Here is a 20,508-nt window from a genome sequence, read left to right on the forward strand (position 1 = left end):
GCAGAGGTACGCTGAGTGGCTATGAAAGACACGAACAGCTAGGAGCTAAGAGCCCCGTAGAAACTGAATTTTGTGGTCTTTTCGAGCAGTCTGGGTTTCTCATCTCGGCAGCCTGCCAGCAAGGAAAATGTTAGAGTTTCTGAACTAGCAGCGTGGAGGGTGGATGGAGGCCAGCAGTAATCTATTTGTTGTAGCCCAATGAGTTTGAAGTCTTTATAAAACAGTAGCTACAAATAACCCCTTTGGCGGCCAGGAATGTATATCAGAGACTCAAGAAGGGTCAGAGATGACAGGCCTGGTGTCTCAGATTTGCAAGTCGGCTGGGAGGGGAGCTTTCATTTCAGAGAATGCACTACACTCCATATCATGAATTGTAAAGGACACTAACATGGGAGATGTGGGTAGAAGAGGGCCGTATACAACAAAAAGCAAAAGCAAACTGAAACCTAACCAGCCAAGTACACCCAAACGCCTTCTATGTTTTAGAAGACAAGAAGCAGATAGTACAGTAGATTATGGGTGAAAAGAAGTATGTGAGAGAGAAACACTTGGTTTTAGCAGGCAGTTTATTACAAAGTGTTAACAATAATGATAATGGATTACAGGCTTACTGTGGGATGGGAAGTAGGGTGGGTGTGTTGATTTAGCATACTGAGTATATATTTTATGCATCTCCACATAGTATGTAAATATTCACATAGTGGAATGCATTCAATAATGTTTATATGTAAATAAGATGAAGTTGTTTATGAATACTTCATATGTGTTTTTCTACATACAACTTTAGTGCCCATTGTATGTATGCACACACATATATTGATATTAATTTAATTAGTTAATTCTTATATTTCTGGCTATATAATCCTTGGAAGTCATTTGTGAGGTCATAATATTTGATAGCGATTTTGGGATCAGTTTTTTGGCTAATAAAATTTCTCCAAGAGCTAAACTTATAGTAAAGTTGATTCTTGCTCTTCGTCCTAAAGAGTTTAAATGAGAAATATTGCCATGATTGGTGTCACATGAAACTCAGCAGTGCTTCAAGAATTTTTCATAACAGTACACTAATGGTGGTTGCCTGCTCAGGTTTGGTTGTTGAGTGACACGCATAACAGGTAAGAATTGGCTCCGAGTTTGCCTTGTCCATCACTACATTACTACTCATCTTGTTATAGTTTCAGGAATTTGACGTGGAAGAATTCACTCTAAAACTGGTTGAGCAAGTAGACTGAATAATGATTATTTAGTAAATTATTTCTTATATGGATAGCATTTTATGGATTTAATATTTATATGAGAATCCAGATGGTAAAATCCTGCCTATTTGAGTACCCACATACATTTTATTTTATGGGTAATAGAGCTTTATATTTTTTCTACCTAAATTGAGTCACTCAAGTCTGTGGCATTAAAAACAGAGAAAAATTGAAAATTGTAGAATGATATTCTAGTAACATCTATTCACATTTTACAGATTACATATATTAATCCCCAAAGATTTTTTTACTTTTTAATATGAATTTTCAACACTGACATTAGTTTATAGTGAATCAAAAGGAATGAAATTATATGGACTTTAATGATAAATGGCCTGTCACATTAAAAAAAATCAGCTGAAGAAAACTAGTATTTTTCTAAATGAGCTCATGTTTGTAAAGTCTTATTAAGGTCTCTTTTTTTATTCTAAAATAGAGTTTTCCCATGTTTATGTGCTCTGTTAAATTTTCAGATGTGGAATTGTACTTCAGAGTCAGGCGACCTATAGTGACAGGTGCTAAAAATGAAGGACTTAAGAACTTAACATCAGTAATCATTAAATAAATATTAATTTTTCCTGTGAGACTGGCATATAGTTAAGCAACAAATGACTATGAGATAGAATTTGCCCACGGACAATGTACAAAGATCTACTTGAGGCTCCATTACAAAAAAAGAAAAAGGAAAAGAAAGAAAAGTTTTTTTCTTTGAATGATGCTTTGGAGCAATTTTTGTTTTCATTTGCTACTACTTGAGACTTTAGGCTTTGGTCAATATGAAAATACACTTTAATATAATTAGATATTACATTTAAACTAAGAACAAAAGCACATGAAGTTTCAAAGTCTAGTGACTGTGTGTGTGTGTGTGTGTGTGTGTGTGTGTGTGTGTGTGTATGCGTGCACTCGCACACACGTGCTTGAGTAGAATACATTTTCCCTGAAGTTTGTGGTAAACAGGTCTTATAATTTAGGAAAGAGTTCTAAAACAGGTGCATTACAAATAAGCAAGAAAGCTTGTAGAGAAGTAATTTCAGTTGCGTGTTTTTTCCCCCAGAAGCTGTAAAAGAAAATTACTGCCAGTACTTTTAATGTTGTTTACTTAAATGGAGATGTTATTTACATCTAAGTGGGGGGTAGTCACACTTGCAAATTTCTCACTTATATGTTGTTAAATATCATCCTTAACTATGAAATAAAATGCAGCCAAATGGAGTGCTGGGGACTATTGTTTGTGTGTGCTTTCTTCATCTTATAGGTAAAAAGGAACAGTGAAGAACTAAAGGAATACAAGCTTATTTTTATTAGCTGCTGCACTTGCAAAAGCCATGAAATATATGACTTCATTAACTCTATAAATTGCACAGAATTTAGCAGGTACAAATGCTTGGCCAATTATTTACCGTTGAATAAAATTAACTAAAAGAAAAACGAAGAATCTTTGTCTCAGGAGCAGTAGCTATGCTTTGGTATTTGTTGACACTGGCTGGCTTTGCTAGTGTGTAAATGATGAGTAAATCAGTGTATAAGAGGGAATGTCCCCCCCCCCAAGTTGGTTTGGGAAAAACTCAATACTTGTTTTGGAAAATGTATTTATATAGCATCCATGCTCCTGAAGTTCAAACATCTAATTTGGTTTGATTCAAATACACATTTAGATTTAAAAGTAGATTTTAATTATTATCATGTAAGAAAATCTAATGAATTTTTTCACAAGGTAATAATCACTATTTGACAATACAATTTTTTTTTGTAATTTTTAAAGAAAATAATTGATTGGAAATTTTCTTAGCCCATTTATCTCCTATTCTGTGTAATTAGAATTTCAAATTCTTAGAAAGAGTTGGAATGAAGGGTGATTTTCTCCAGGCTCAAAAAGTTGGCTTTAGTGATATAACATTTGAGTCTGTTAAGAATGAACACCTGTCCAGGAATGATGTGTGGTTTCTAACCACAGACTCAAGTGCCTTAACAACAGCCTTAACAGAAAGAACAACTAAGCTCTCACTTGGTGACATTGGGAGGGAATGTTAAAGGCATATTAAAATAGTTTTCTTTTTTTTCCAAGCTGGGCATTGGTGGTGCACACTTTTAGTCCCAGCACTTGGAAGGCAGAGGTGGGTGGACCTCTGTTTGAGGCCAGCCTGGTCTACAGAGTGAGTTCCAGGACAGCCTTCAAAGCAATACAGAGGAACCCTTTGTCAAACAAAACAAAACAAAACAAAATAAAAACAAACAAACAAAACAAACAGCTTTTTCCCCTAAAACTTTTGAAATAAAGCTATGTTAATTTTGAAGTTATTAGCAAGACCAGTCTGGTTTTTTAAAATGAGTAACATGAGTGTCTAAACCTTAATTTTTTTTCTTAATATTGTTCTTCTGAACCATTTGTCTATTAAATTCTCTTTTCTTTCTGTAAATAAACTTAAATAAACTTTACTTTAGAACAAGGAAAGATCCTAAGTCACCCAAAGTAATTTTTTTGATTTAAGAGGTAAAGGTTTATCCAAGTCAAGTAAGCTGTTTTCTTTCTTTTAATTTTCATCATGTGTGTGCATGTGTTTTTGTGTGTGTGTATGTGTGTGTGTGTGTGTGTGTGTTTATGCCTGTGTGTGCCTATGTGAAACTCAGAGGACGACCATTTCATGGTGTCCGTTCTCTACTTGTATCTTACGTGTTCTAGGGATCAAACCCAGGTTCACCAGACTTGTACAGCAAATGTCTTTACCAGATGATAGACATCTCACTGCCCTCACCAGTGACTGCATTTATTTACTATTCATGAAGAGGAGGATAAAAAAAAAACTGCTTTATATTCATACTTAGTTTCATAGTGAGAGGTATCTCACATTGCTCAGGGCTGTTTACAAAAAAAAAAAAATATCATGATATCATGATCCTAACTCTTAGAGAAGCAGAAGACACTTTGATGGAGTTAGGCAAAAATGGCTAAACTATTTCAAGGGATACTATATGATAATGTATGTTCAAGAGGTCAGACAATTCAGGGATTGATACTGTTTGACCACCTGTATTTTCCCCATCATATACTTCAGAGAACTTTTTCTTTTCTATTCAGAAATACTATTTTGAAAATAATTTCCCCTTTACTACAGTAATTAGCAAGTTAATATAATAGATATTTTAAAGCTTAAATGAGTGTTTTATTCCACGAATGATAGCAGAGTGGAATTTTAACGTTTGCTACTTTGAACATTCTATTCTTACTAGGAAAAATTCCATTCATCGGGAAGTTATTAAACTACTGACAGTTCAATTTAACTATTGATGGGTTCCATTCACAGGACAATGGCCTCCAGCATTATAACTGTGCTGCTGGTTTCCATTCTGGTTGCTATCGGAATGCAGAACCCTTTTCAAAATGGTGAAGAGCCACACAAGGCAGCCTGCATGCTTTGGTATCATTAAAAATATGTCTCAGGCTCCTGTTCAGTGAAAATCAAACACCCGTATTTATTAAAGCAACCTAGTGGAGATACCAACTCAATTAGTTTTATGATTAGTAAATGCGGAAGGAGACTGTGGGAGGTGGACATAGTCAAAATCTATAGTATGTGTGTGTAAGAGAGAGAGAGAGAGAGAGAGAGAGAGAGAGAGACTGTTAAAAAAATAAACTATAAAATACCAGGTGGAAAAATTTTATGTTAGACTTCCCAGAGAAAATGACTTGTTGCAAAGTGACAAGAATTGATTTAACCATTTACTGTTATTAGATTATTGGGAGATATTGAAGACTCTCAGTCTTTGGAAGTAGATGTCCACTGTTAGTCACTTATGCCACAAACATACTGGTGCAGTACAATTCAAGAAAGCCTTTGATCAAATTTTACCACATGTGCAGACTTTTTTTTTTTTTTAAATGTTTTCAATCAGGATAAATGCAGTCATCTGGCCCCTGGGTCAGCTGGATGCCATCCCAGCTGTTAGTCTTTGGAAGCTCTCAAACAGTACCTTGCATTAGTAGTTCTTCAGTGATCTATGCAGCTGTGTTTACCCTAGGTTTCAGTACTATTCTGGCCAGATAACAAAATTGCTTTGACTCAGTGGCTGAGACAGAGAGTCAAGCACAGGGCCTGTGCTTGCTAGTGCTAATAGTCACCTTGATAAGATGTAAATTTACCTGGGAGATGGGCCTGTGAACTGGGCCATGAGATAGGAGAGCCTATCCATTGTGGGTGCTGCCATTCTGTAGTGGGGACCCTGAGCAGAGCCGGGAAGCTGACCAGCAGCATGCATTCCTTGCTGCTGCTCCCTGGTTATGTATGCAAGGTGGCCAGTTGCTTTGAGCTTCTGCTGACTTGACTGCCTGGGCACAGGAGACAGTATTTTTGAACTGTGAGGCACAATAACCCCTTTCCCTTGAAGTGGCTTTTGTCCTGGTATTTTGTGACCACAACAGGAACATAACTAAGCCAGAGCCAATAATGATTCCCTAGACAATCTTTTTCCACTCCTTTGCAGCAACAGGAGTGCCCATATTCTATCTGGAGCTAGTCAACCTATTTGAATACCATTCATTTCTCCCATGAATGGGCATTCTACAGTCCTTGTGCTAGTGAACAAAACCTTTGTTAGCATAAGATAAAAATAGATGACATTTCTCGTCGATTGGAGGTTGTGCTTAAGATTTTTTTCAGGTTAAGCAGCCCTTGTGTGTTTATATTTCTAATTAATGCACTTCAAATGTTAAACAGTATTTCCCTCATCCTTCTCTCAGAGCTGAAATTGTCAAATCTATGTATCTCACTTTCTATGCTAGAATATGTTAGGCACATTACATATGTCTCATGATAAGCACAAACATTTATTTCTATGCATCTTTCAGGTGCTTCATTCTTATTCTTAGTGAAGAAAATCTAAGCATAGAGTTAGTTACTCTATTTCAATGTCACTCTTACAATTTAAACTCATACCTAAATCTTTATGCTATTCCAGGCTGATATAGTATTATGACCCCCCTTTCCCTTTTTAGTGATGTAGGACAGTGTTTACAAAACTAACTTACAATCTATGATGTCATGGGTTACATGGATGGAAAAGAGGAAGCTGAGAAAGTCATTAAGATTAACTGTCCTTCAGAGTAACAGATTTATTAACACAGCAGATCATGCTGGGGGATTGAAGAGAGGCTCCAGTGCTGCCAGGCAAAGCAGGGAATCTATGTTAAAGGTGTCCCAGCAAAAGGAAAACAGGTGTAATTCGAGGAAGCAGCTTGGTTCCTGTGGGACTATGCTATGTGCCTGTAGTCAGGTTGCATCTGATTGATGGGAGAAGAAGGAAGGACTCAGCTCTTTGTGAGATCAAGAGATGGCCCCCACCTCTTCAGAGAAGCATCTGGAAGCCAGAGACACCTTAGGGGTGTGAATGTGGTTATGAGAGCTTTGGGAACCACACCTGAATGAAAACACTGGTGGCGGAAGCAGGGGGGTGGGGAGTGCTTGATGTGGGAGGATGATAAGAGGGGTGAGTGTGTCCAGATGGTATGGTACTACATGTATGAAAGTGTCAAAGAATACACTGATAAAATTATAGGCTGTAAAATACTTTATGACTTGGTGAATATTGGAGGATGGCCCAGAAATTTATATTTAAAAATCCCGCTTCTGACTCTCAGGCTCCTGCCTACAGAATTAAAAGGAACTAGACAGGACCTCCCCTGCAGAGAGATTTTCTATAAGACACATTGCAAATGGAGTTCATTGCTTTTTCCCAACCCTTCCTTTTCAATGAATCTTAGAGTCGGCTGTTTTCTTAGTATCCTAAAGTCTCAACCTACACATTTCTTTGTATTTGGTTTTCTGCTTTTTGTAGTTAGGTTCTTGTGTGTGACTGAATCACCCTACAATACATATCATTCGCTGTTAACATCTCTTGTCACACTGAAAGCAGATGACTCTTTCAAAAGCTTTCTCAAGAAAAAAACAAAAAACAAAAACAAACAAACAAACAAAAAAAAACCTTACAACCCACCTTACAAATCTGTTCTTGGTGGGTTCTCATCCTGGAAAGCTGGCGGATATCAGACAGTCTTGTGTGGGAGTGTGGCATGTGCATTTGGGAGGGGGGTCACACATGCCAATGCATGCATATGTGAATGCTAGGGATCTGTGTTGCAGTCTCTTCTCCTACCACTCTCCACTTTATTTCCTTTGGGGAAAGGTTTAATAGCAATAGGACTGTCCAAATCACCTATTGCATATTGAGTGAGGTAGGTATAGTAAGGATGTTTGAGGAATTGTTTGCCTTACCTAAATGCAAGTGAAATTGTATATAAAATTTCTTGCTGTCATGACATCTGGAGGGTTTATAACATTGTCCCATTTTAGCTCACCCCTTCATAATGAATCTCTTCATCTTTTTATTGCACTTTTCAATCCTTTATTTAGTTCAGTGATTTTTCCCCCTTATGGTTTCTCTATCTTTTCTGTATGTTTTTAATGTAGCTAGAACTTACTGACTTGAGGCTTTTGCTGTTTTTAGTATCCAGGCATCTGTACTGGCCTGGCCTTGGGGTTCAGACTGGATATACCCTCACTGCAGCCACTAAGAGCAGCACCTGTGCACATTCACTATGCTCCCTTTTAAAAGAAGTATGTCACTTCTTTTAAGTTTGCCATGCTTTCTTTAATTAGAATTTTGTTTTATTTTATGTGTATGGGTGTTTTTCTCCTGTATGACTGTGTACCACTTGCGTGGCTGGTGACTATGGAAGCCAGAAAAGAATTTCAGATCCCTTGAACTGGAGACACGTAAGGTTGTGAACCACAATGTGGTGCTAGGAAATGAACCTGGATCCTCTGGAAGTGTAGTCAGGACCCTTACTGATGAGCTATGTCTTCACTGTCCCCAACCCCATGAGCTTTCCTTTGAGGCACAGTTTATCTTTGTGTATGTCCTGTGAGTGAGCTCTTGAACATAGTGTGTTTTGCTGTTGTTAGGCAGAATGGTCTTTCTGTGACTGGATTCTGTATTTGACGGTGTGTCCTGAAGTTCCTCTTTGATTCAACTGATTTTCTGTCTAGCACTTTAGTCAGTTATTGAGGGAGGGTGCTGAAGTTTCCAGGTGCTGCTGTAACTTCTGCTTCCTCCTTTCAGTTGTCACAGGGAGGTTTTTTTTTTTTTTTTTTTTTTTTTTTTTTTTTAGCACTCTATCTTTTTTTTAAAAAAATTTATTTTATATAACCAAGTACATTTAAATGAAAACAAACATTTATAGACAATATTTGGGAATATGGGCATCGTTCTTTCCAAACTATTTCCTGCTGGTAAGGGGCACTGTCATGGGGGATTCGAAGAAGATTCAGAAATCCTGGCTGTAGTCTGTAAGGCTGCTTTGTCCAGCTGTTTTGAATGTAGGATCACCTGGTACTCTGTTTCAGGCAGTCTGGCTTGATCAAACCACATTAGTCTGGAAGGAATCCACATCTTTTCATTTTCTGTGAAAACAAAAATAGAAATCCTTTTCCCCAGTAACCTGTCCTTGAACTTAAATTTTGGAGTCAAAGCATTTTTTTTTAATTTAATTTATTATTTTACATGTCGATCCCAGTTCCCTTTCCCTCCCTCCCTCCCTCCTTCCCTCCCTTTTACCCTCTCTGCCCTCTCACATGCACTCTAACCACCCTCCCCTCCCATCCCCCCACCCCAATTCCATATGTAGGGGAATGCCATCCAGTAGGGGTCATGTAGGTCTGACAGGTCATGTGAACTAGGGACTAGGGCTTCTCTCCTGTCTCTAGATTAAGGCAGTTATCCCTCCATGGGGGATGTGTTCTCAAAGTCCATTTGTGCACCAGGGATACATCCTGGCTCCACTGTCTGAAGTCCCTTAGACTGCTCAGTCCTTCTGGCTGAGACCCATATTCAGGGGGGCCTGAGTCAGTCCCATGCTGGCTTCCCAGCTATCAGTCTGGGGGCCCGTTAGCTCCTCCTTGTTCAGGTAAGCTGTCTCTATGTGCTTCTGCCGCATGGTCTTTTCCTCTCCATCTGCATCTGAGTTCTACTTCGACTCAGTATTTATGTATGGGTGTTTGATCCTGTTTCCAACAGGCATTAGTTGAGGTCTCCATGGATAAGTTAGTTGTTGATCTCACTCTCCGGGAAGGGCATTTATGGTAGCCTTTCCACGGAAGCTCAAATTGTTATTTGGCAGCAGTCTTGTAGTTCTCTAGACCTTTCTTTGTGTTCAATTTTATCTTCAAACCAATATTGGCTCCCTCTTTTATGTTCGCTTTCTCCTCTGTCTTCTATTCCTAACCAGGTTCAATCTTCCTGGTCGCACGGGTTTTCCTTTCCTCCCCCTCATTTTCTCCTACTTCTCTCTCCATTCGCTGCCCCCACCCCCGCACTTCCCCTGTGCTCTGGGGGACTTGTCCCTTACCAGTTCTGAGAGGACTTTATATGAATCTCTTAGAATACACCTTGTATCCTAGTTCCTCTGGTGGTGTGAATTATAGGCTGGTGATCCTTTGATCTAGGTCTAAAATCCATATATGAGTGAGTACATACTGTGTTCCTCTTTTTGTGACTGGGTTACCTCATTTAGGATGGTTTCTTCAAGTGCCATCCACTTGCCTGCGAATTTCAAGATACCATTATTTTTTTTCTGCAGAGTAGTATTCCATTGTGTAGATGTGCCACATCTTCATTAACCATTCTTCAATTCAGGGGCATCTAGATTGCTTCCAGGTTCTTGCTATTACAAATAGTGCTGCTATAAACATAGTTGAACAGATGTCTTTGTTGCATGGATGTGAATCCTTTGGGTTTATGCCTAAGAGGGGGATTGTTGGGTCCTGTGGTAAACTAATTCCCATTTTCCTGAGGAACCGCCATACTGATCTCCAAAATGGCTGTAGGAGTTTGCACTCCCACCAGCAGTGGAGGAGTGTTCCCCTTTCTCCACATCCTCTCCAGCATAAGTCATCATTGGTGTTTCTAATTTTAGCCATTCTGGCAGGAGTAAGATGGTATGTCAAAGTTGTTTTGATTTGCATTTCCCTGATAGCTAAGGATGTGGAGCATTTTCTTAAGTGTCTTTCAGCCTTTTTGATTTCCTCTATTGAAAATTCTTTCTTCAGTTCTGTACCACATATTTTAATAGGGTTATTTGGTGTTTTGTTGACTAGTTTCTTGAGTTCTTTGTATATTTTGGAGATCAGCCCTTTGTCGGATATAGGACTGGTGAAAATCTTTTCCCAGTCTGTGGGCTGCCTTTTGGTCTTGTCAACTGTGTCCTTTGCCTTACAGAAGCTACTAAGTTTGAAGAGGTCCCATTTATTAATTGTTTCTCTCAGTGTCTATGCCCCTGGAGTTATGTTCAGGAAGAAGTCTCCTATACCAATTTGTTCAAGGGTACCTCCTACTTTCTCTTCTAAGAGGTTCAATGTGGTTGAATTGATGTTGAGGTCTTTGATCCATTTGGACTTGAGTTTAGTGCATGGCGACAGATATGGGTCCATTTGCAGTCTTCTACACACCCTCATCCAATTGTGCCAGCACCATTTGTTGAAGATGTTGTCCTTGCCCCATTGTATAATTTTAGCTGTATTGTCGAAAATCAGGTGTTCATAGGTGTGTGGGTTAATATCAGGATTTTCAATTCGATTCCATTATTCTACCTGTCTATTTTTATACCAATACCAGGCTGTTTTCAGAACTATAGCTCTGTAATAGAGCTTAAAGTCAAGAATGGTGATGCCTCCTGAAGTTCTTTTATTGTATAGGGTTGTTTTGGCTATCCTGGGTCTTCTGTTTTTCCATATAAAGTTGATTCTTACCCTTTCAAGGTTGGTGAAGAATTGTGGTGGGATTTTAATGGGGATTGCATTGAATCTGTAGATTGCTTTTGGCAAGATTGCCATTTTTACTATGTTTATCCTACCTATCCAAGAGCATGAGAGATCTTTCCATTTTCTGGTATCTTCTTTAATTTCTTTCTTTAGAGCCACAAAGTTCTTATTATATAGGTCTTTTACTTATTTGGTAAGCATTACCCCAAGATACTTTATGTTGCTTGTGGCTATTGTAAAGGGTGATGTTTCTCTGACTTCTTTCTCTGTCTCTTTGTCGTCTGAAAAAAGTAGGGCTACTGATTTTTTTTTTTAGTTTATCTTGTATCCTGCTAGTTTGCTGAAGGTGTTTATCAACTGGTAGAGTTTATTGGGTCGCTTATGTAAACTATCATATCATCTGCAAATAGAGACAGTTTGACTTCTTCCTTTCCAATTTGGATCCCCTTGATCTCCTTTAGTTGTCTTATAGCATTAGCTAGAACTTTACGATATTGAAGAGATATGGAGAGAGAGGGCAACCTTGTCTTGTTCCTGATTTTAGAGGAATTGGCTTAAGTTTCTCTCCATTCAGTTTGATGTTGGCAGTTGGTTTGCTGTATATTGCTCTTATTATGTTTAGATATGTTCCTGTTATCCCTGACCTTTGGCATGAAAGGGTGTTGAATTTTGTCAAAGGCTTTTTCCGCATCTAGGGAGATAATCATATGGTTTTCTTTTTCAGTTTGTTTATATGGTGGATCACCTTGATAGATTTTCATATGTTAAACCATCCCTGCAATCCAGGGATAAAGCCTACTTGGTCATGGTAGATGATTTCTCTGATGTACTCTTGGATTTGGTTTGCCAGTATTTTATTGAGTATTTTTGCATCGATGTTCATCAGGGATATTGGTCTGTAGTTTTCTTTCTTAGTTGTGTCTTTGTGAGGTTTGGGTACCAAGGTTACTGTGGCCTCATAAAAAGAGTTTGGCAATGAACCTTCTGTTTCTATCTTGTGGAACAGTTTGAGGAGTATTGGTATTAGGTCTTCCTTGAATGTCTGGTAGAATTCTGCACTGAATCCATCTGGCCCTGGACTTTTTTTGGTTGGAAGGCTTTCGATGACTGCTTCTATTTCATTGTGGGTTATAGGTCTATTTAAGTTGTTTGTCTGTTCTTGATTTAATTTTGGTAAGTGATAGTTATCCAGAAATTTGTCCATTTCCTTTGAATTTTCAATTTTTGTGGAATACAGATTTTCAAAGTATGACCTGAAAATTGTATGGATTTCCTCTGTGTCTATTGTTATGTTCCCCTTTTCGTTTCTGATTTTGTTAATTTGCATGTTCTCTCTCTGCTTTTTCGTTAATTTGGATAAAGGTCTATCTTGTTGGTTTTCTCAAAAAACCAACTCACCGTTGCATTGATTTTTTAAAATTGTTTTCCTGGTTTCTATTTTGTTGATTTCAGCCCTCAAGTTGATTATTTCCTGCTGTCTACTCCTATCGGGTGAATTTGCTTCTCTCTGATCTAAGGCTTTCAGTTGCGCTGTTAATTCTCTTATGTGACTATCCTCTGTTTTCTTCATATGGGCACTTAGTGCAATGAACTTCCCTCGTAGCACTGCTTTCAAGGTGTCCCATAAGTTCGGTATGTTGTGTCCTCATTCTCGTTGAATATTAGAAAGTCCTTAATTTCTTTCTTTATTTCTTCTTTGACCCAGGAGTGGTGCAATTGCACATTGTTCAGTTTCCATGAGTTTGCAGGTTTTCTGCTATTTGTGTTGTTGTTGAATTCCAATTTTAGGGCATGGTGGTCTGATAAGATACAGGGGACTATTCCTATTCTCTTGTGTCTGTTGAGGTTTGTTATGCCACCTAGTATGTGGTCAATTTTAGAGAAGGTTCCATGTGGAGCAGAGAAGAAGGTATATTCTTTTGTGTTTGGATGGAATGTTCTATAGATGTCTGTTAACCCCAGTTGAGACATAACTTCTGTTAGTTCTTTTGTTTCTTTGTTGAGTTTCTGATTTGTGGTCCTGTCTAGTGTTGAGAGTGGAGTATTGACATCTCCCACTATAAGTGTGTGAGGTTTTATATGAGCTTTGAGTTTTAGTAGTGTTTCTTTTACGAATGTGGGTGACTTTGTATTGGGGGCATAGATGTTCAGAATTGAGACTTTGTGTTGATGGATTTCTCCTGAGATGAATACAAAATGACCATCTTCATCTCTTTTGATTAATTTTGGTTTGAAGTCTAACTTGTTAGATATTAGGATAGGTACGCCTGCTTGCTTCTTATTTCCATTTGATTGGAAAATCTTTTCCCAACCCTTTACCCTGAGGTAATATCTGTCTTTGAATCTTAGATGTGTTTCTTGTATGCAGCAGAAGGATGGATTCTGTCTCCGTATCCATTCTGTTAGCCTGTGTCTTTTTATAGGTGAGTTAAGACCATTAATGTTGAGGGTGAGTAAGGACCATTGATTGTTGATTTAGCTCTCTATCTTAGTGAGTGCACACCCAAAAATCCCCATACCTCTTAGCAAACTTAATTCATTTGCCATCTTGCTCTTTTCCTTCCTTTGTCTGTGTTAAATACTTTTGCTGCCACTTTTACTTTAATATATATCACTTTCCATTCTCTTTGATACATGTTTGCTTGTCATAGCTTTTCCAAGCCTTCTTCTTTGAATTTTCCCATATTATTACAGTTGAAGCAAACCTCCAGGGACACCTTAGGGAGAGATAACAGATAGGGATACCAAACACTTTCACTGACACTAATCCAGGATCTGTGAGCACAGTTTTTGGGTCTTCGAAAGCCTGCACTTACTCTTCGGTAAATAGATGCTGACTAGTGACAAAATTCCTGCTCAGTCACTAGACATCACCCCTGTGGGAGGAGAAGAAACATGTCAGTGACTTATAGCCCAAGATCTTCAAGTAGTTTCCACACAGGGTTGGGGAAATAAGATGAAAGTCCCAGAACCAACCTCTGCTTTTTCTGATACAACCCAAGAAAAGGATATGTGTGAGTGTGGATATTAATGACAGTTTTCCAAAGTATTTTCATGACGTCTACTTGTCCCCTATGCTGACGTGGGTGAAACACAGCCATTTTTGAGACATTCGTCTACAGTAGAGTTGCTGTTGTCTACATGTTGCCTCCTAATCTTTCGGCTAGAGCCAACAGGCGTTTGATAAGGATTTTGTTTTGTTTTGAGACAGGGTATTACTTTGTGCCTAACTTTTTGTTAATGCATAGCTAGGGGTGGACTTAAACTCAACATCCTGAGGGCTAAGGTTATAAAACCACGTGAAGCTCGAGCATATTTCATCTGTACCCATTTGGCATATCTAGGTTGCTAGCTTTCTCAGCTTTAGATCTAGAATAAAGGAGGTAGGGAAATGCTCGTCTATCTTCTCCTAGTATCACCTTCATTGTAACTATATTTTATAAAATGCATATATGTTATTATTTGATTAAAATATAACACTTTTAAAGGGCTCATGTAAATTAATATTTTTTATTATTGTTTTGCATAACGATCCCAGTTCCCTCTCCCTCTTTCCCTCCCTCCTTCCCTCCCTTTCTCTTTCCCTCCCTCCCTCTTTCCCTCTCTCCCAACCTCCCCTCCCACCCACCGCCCACTCCACATGTAGGGTGATGCCCTCTAGCAGGGGTCATCTAAATCTGTCAAGTCATATGGAGTAGGGACTAGGACTTCTCTCCTGTCTCTAAGTTGAGGGAGTATCCCTCAATGGAGTATGTACTCCCAAAGTCCTTTAATGCACCAGGGATGCATCCTGGTTCCACTGTCTGAGGACCCTTAGACTGTTCAGGCCTTCAAGCTGAGACACATATTCGGAGGTCTGAGTCAGTCCCATGCTTGATTCACAGCTATCAGTCGGGGGGCTGTTAGCTCCTCCTTGTTCAGGTCAGCTGTCTCTGTTTTTCTGCAGCCTGGTCTTGTCATCCCTCTCTGCATCTGGATTCTAGTTCGACTCATTGTTTAGTTGTGGGTGTTTGATTCTGTTTCCAACAGGTACTAGATGAGGGCTCTATGATGATGGATAAGTTAGTCATCAATCTCATTATCATAGAAGAGCATTTATGGTAGTCTTTCCACTGTTGTTCAAATTGTTAGTTGGCAGCAGTCTTGTGGGTCTCTGGACATTTCTTTAGGTTCAGTTTTCTCTTCAATCCTATAATGGCTCTCTCTTTTATGTTCTCTCTCTCTCTCTCTCTCTCTCTCTTTCTCTCTCCTATTCCTCCCCTGATGCAATCTTCCTAGTCATACATGCTTTCCTCTCTTCCCCTTCTCTTTCTCCTAGCTCCTAGCTCCCTCTCCACTCACTGCCCCCTTACCCCACCCTCAATATGCTCAGGAGATCTTCTTCCTTTCCCCTTTTGTGAGGGACCTTTTATGAATCTCTTAGAATCCTCCATGTATCCTGGTTTCTCTGGCGGTGTGAATTATAGGCTGGTGATCCTTTGCTCTACGTCTAAAATTAATATATGAGTGAGTACATACCATGTTCCTCTTTTTGTAACTGGGTTACCTCATTCAGGATGTTTTCTTCAAGTTCCATCCACTTGTCTGTGAATTTCAAGATTCCATTGTTTTTTTCCTCAGAGTAGTATTCCATTGTGTAGATGTGCCACATCTTCTTTATCCATTCTTCAGTTGAGGGGAATCTTGTTGCTTCCAGGTTCTTGCTATTACAAATAATGCTGCTATGAACATAGTTGAGCACATGTCTTTGTTGTGTGGATGTGGATCATTTGGATATATGCCTAAGAGGGGGATTGTTAGGTCCTGTGGTAGACTGATTCCCATTTCCTGAGGAACCGCCATACTGATCTCCAAAATGGCTGTAGGAGTTTGCACTCCCACCAGCAGTGGAGGAGTGTTCCACTTTCTCCACATCCTCTCCAGCATAAGTTGTCATTGGTGTTTCTAATTTTAGCCATTCTGGCAGGAGTGAGATTGTATCTCAGAGTTGTTTTGATTTGCATTTCCCTGATAGCTAAGGATGTTGAGCACTTTCTTAAGTGTCTTTCAGCCTTTTTGATTTCCTCTATTGAGAATTCTCTATTCAGTTCTGTACCCCATTTTTAATAGGGTTATTTGGTGTTTTGTTGAGTTCTTTATATATTTTGTTCTTGTTAACTGTGTCCTTTGCCTTATAGATGCTTCTCAGTTTGAGGAGGTCCCATTTATTAATTGTCGATCTCAGTGTCTGTGCCCCTGGAGTTATGTTCAGGAAGCAGTCCCCTGTACCAATTTGTTCAAGGGAACCTCCCACTTCTCTTCTTAGAGGGTCAGTGTGGCTGGATTGATGTTGAGCATGGGAGATCTTTCCGTTTTCTGGTATCTTCTTTAATTTCTTTCTTTAAAGGCACAAAGTTCTTATTATATAGGTCTTTCACTTGTTTGGTAAGTGTTACCCCAAGATACTTTATGTTGTTTGTAGCTATTGTAAAGGGTGATGTTTCTCTGATTTCTTTCTCAGCCCCTTTGTCATCTAAATAAAGTAGGTAGGGCTACTGATTGTTTTGAGTTTATCTTGTAGCCTGCTGGTTTGCTGAAGGTGTTTATCAGCTGTAGGAGTTCCCTGGTAGAGTTTATTGGGTCACTTATGTAAACTATCATATCATCTGCAAATAGAGACAGTTTGACTTCTTCCCAATTTGGATTTCCTTGATCTCCTTTTGTTTTCTTATTGCTTTAGCTAGAACTTCAAGTACAATATTGAAGAAATATGGAGAGAGAGGGCAGCCTTGCCTTGTTCCTGATTTTAGATGAATCGCCTTAAGCTTCTCTCTATTCAGTTTGATGTAGACTGTTGGTTTACTGTATATTGCTCTTATTATATTTAGGTATGTTCCTGTTATTCCTGATCTCTCCAAGACCTTTGGCATGAAAGGGTGTTGAATTTTGTTAAAGACTTTTTCAGCATCTAGGGAGATGATCATGTTGTTTTTCTTTTTCAGTTTGTTTACATGGTGGATCTCGTTGATGCATTCTCCTATGTTAAACCATCCCTGCAACCCAGGGATGAAGCCTACTTGGTCAGGGTGGATGATTTCTCTGATGTATTATTGGATTCGGTTTGCCAGTATTTTATTGGGTATTATTGAATCAATGTTCATGAGAGATATTGGTCTGTAGTTGTCTTTCTTAGCCGTGTCTTCATGTGGCTTGGGTACCAAGGTGATTGTAGCCTCATAAAAAGAGTTTGGTAATGAACCTTCCGTTTCTATTGTGTGGAACAATTTGATGAGTATTGGTATTGGCTCTTCCTTGAATTTCTGGTAGAATTCTGCACTGAAGCCATCTGGCCCTGGGCTTTTTTTTTTTTTTTTTGGTTGGAAGACTTTAGATGACTGCTTCTATTTCATTAGGGGTTACAGGTATATTTAAGTTGCTTGTCTGTTCATGATTTAATTTTGGTAAGTGATAGTTATCCAGAAATTTGTCCATTTCCTTTGAATTTTCAAATTTTGTGGAGTACAGGTTTTCAAAGTATGAGCTGAAAATTGGATTTTCTCTGTGTCCATTGTTATGTCCCCCTTTTCGTTTCTGATTTTGTTAATTTGCATGTTCTCTCTCTACTTTTTCATTAGTTTGGATAAAGGTTTGTCTATCTTGTTGATTTTCTTGAAAAACCAACTCTTTGTTGCATTGATTTTTTAAAATTGTTTTCCTGGTTTCTACTTTATTGATGTCAGCCCTTAAACTGATTATTTCCTGGAGTCAACTCCTCCGGGGTGAGTTTGCTTCTTTTTTTTCTAAGGCTTTCAGTTGTGCTGTTAATTCTCTAATGTGACTATGCCCTGTTTTCTTCATATGGACACTTATTGCAATGAACTTCCCTTGTAACACTGCTTTCAAGTTGTCCCATAAGTTCAGGTACGTTGTGTACTATTCTCATTGAATTTTAGGATGTCCTTAATTTCTTTCTTTATTTTTTCTTTGACCCAGTTATGGTGCAATTGCACATTGTTCATTTACCATGAGTTTGTAGGGTTTCTGGGATTTGTGTTGTTGTTGAATTCCAATTTTAAAGCATGGTGGTCTGATAAGATACAGGGAACTATTCCAATTTTTTTGTATGTGTTGAGGTTTGTTCTGTCACATAGCATACTATAGTCGATTTTAGAGAAGGTTCCATGTGGAACAGAGAAGAAGTTATATTCTTTTGTGTTTGGTTGGAATGTTCTATAGATGTCTGTTAACCCCAGTTGAGACATAACTTCTGTTAGTTCTTTTGTTTCTTTGTTGAGTTTCTGATTTGTGGTCCTGTCTAGTGGTGAGAGTGGAGTATTGAAGTCTCCCACTATAAGTGTGTGAGGTTTTATATGAGCTTTGAGTTTTAGTAGTGTTTCTTTTACGAATGTGGGTGACTTCGTATTGGGATTCAGTTGTATATAAAATTGAACCTGCTCAACAGCTGAGGAAGACTAGAAATGATGGGTCCGTATCCTGGTGCATTGTAATACAATTCAAAAAAAATATGGAACGCTTCACGCATTTGCGTGTCATCCTTGCGCAGGGGCCATGCACATGGGCCATGCTAATCTTCTCTGTATCGTTCCAATTTTAGTATATGTGCTGTCAAAGCAAGCACTATTTCCTCTAGTTTATCTTCAGCGCCTCAGATTCTCTTTCATCTCTTGTATTCTGTTGGTTGTGCTTGTGTCAGTAGTTCCTGATCATTTGCCCAGTTTTTCTATTTCCAGCATTCCTTCAGTTTGTGTTTTCTTTATTGTCTCTATTTCAGTTTTTAAGTCTTGAACCATTTCCTTCACCTGTTTCATTGTTTTTCTTGTCTTTAATTTTCTTTATATAAATTTTTTGCTTTTATTTTGAAATTATTTTATTGTATTTTTATATGTATGAGTATTTTGCCTGCATGTATGTCAGTGAATCACAGGTGTGCCTAGTGCTCACTGGACCCAGAAGAAGAAATCTGAAATAGAAATTATGGATCCTTGCAAGCTAACGTGGATTCTGGAGATTGAACTAGCTTTCTCTTCAAGAGCAGCCAATGCTCTTGATTACTGCACCACCTCTCCAATCCCCAATTTTTTTGCCTTAAAAAACAATTAAAAAAACTTAACACACATATACTGTGTATATATTTTCAAATAAGCTTATTAACTAATCAGTTTTTCTATGATATTTTCAAACTTCCGTGATATTGTCTCTGCTCTCTTCTTCTTCTGAATAAATCTTCCTCTCCTCTCCATATGTTAATGTCTCCCTACATTTTATACCTTGATATATTTTTCTTTGTAAATTTGTTTGCCTTCTCTCGTATGCCATGCACTCAGGCACCAAGCCCAAACCTGTCATAGACAAGAATCCTTTGCTCTCTTCTCAATCAACCACCAAATGACAAGTTCTATGACTTTCTTCCTCATGACCTAGGCGTTACTATTCACAGTAAGAAATGTCTTGTAGCACAAAAGCTTTGATTTGCAAAACATTTTTTTTCCTGGTGTGACAGAATGAACTGATTTTGAAAGTAAAACCAGTGTATTATATTTAGTTTTCATTCTCTTAGCAACTTAGAAATTGTTTTCCTATTTTCTTTTTAGCACTGTAAGAAAACCCTTTATGTACACTGCATCTTTCTTGGATTAAAATATGTCATATAAAAATCATCCATTTTTTATCCTTATAGTCACATAAAAAGATTTTGGTAATTGTGAAATAAACTTTGATCTTTCAATAAACATGGTGTTTTCAAGATTATTATTTTCCAACATTCAAGAAGTTTGAGTCTCACAACCAAAGAGTGACAAAACTTCTGTTACCTTCCCTGAGTGAGTCATCCTCATGTTTTGGGATTAACAGAGGAATGTACATAAAGGAAGAAATACCATTGATGAAATACTATTTTCCTGAAGTTACTACTTGGTTTTCAATTATTTTAATGTTATTTTTTTACTATAGAGATTAGTTTTGCTATTTGTTAGTGTATTAGTTACATTTCTCATCCTTGTGACCAAATACCTGGCAAGAAGTAGGTCTAGGGAAAAAATGTCTGTTGTGAGCCAAAACATGGGAGGGCGTGGCAGTAGTGTGAGTGTGTACAACTAGCTTTCTGATCATATTAACAAATTCATATGGGAAACCTCATGTGATGGAACTGTCACCCTTCATGTCAAGTCTTCTCAGGTGTGTCTCCAGCGTAATTCCAGCCCTTCCAGCTGACAGTGAAGATTAACCAGCCCAGCTGACAAAGCCAATGGCTGCCTTGAAATGGCTGGTTATTCTTAGTATTTCTTTTGGACTTCTTTTCTAGATACTTAAGCACAGCTATTTGTGAAAGGCAGGGTACTACCATATTGTATAACCTCCAATACAACCTTCACATTAATAAAAGATATGGTTCTTGTAACTGCACAATAAGCCACTTACAAGGAACCATGAAAATGGAGTTC

General features: G+C 38.3%; 1 protein-coding gene and 1 pseudogene across 1 annotated transcript in view; one reads left to right on the forward strand and one right to left on the reverse strand.

The window, feature by feature from the left end:
- Positions 1-20,508, forward strand: part of Themis (thymocyte selection associated) — a 163,823-nt gene that overhangs the window by 14,072 nt on the left and 129,243 nt on the right. The gene's annotated exons all lie outside the window — the stretch shown is intronic.
- Positions 18,567-18,686, reverse strand: LOC127215241 (uncharacterized; annotated as a pseudogene).

Source organism: Phodopus roborovskii, unplaced genomic scaffold (genome assembly GCF_943737965.1).
Source record: "Phodopus roborovskii unplaced genomic scaffold, PHOROB, whole genome shotgun sequence".
Taxonomy (NCBI): domain Eukaryota; kingdom Metazoa; phylum Chordata; class Mammalia; order Rodentia; family Cricetidae; genus Phodopus; species Phodopus roborovskii.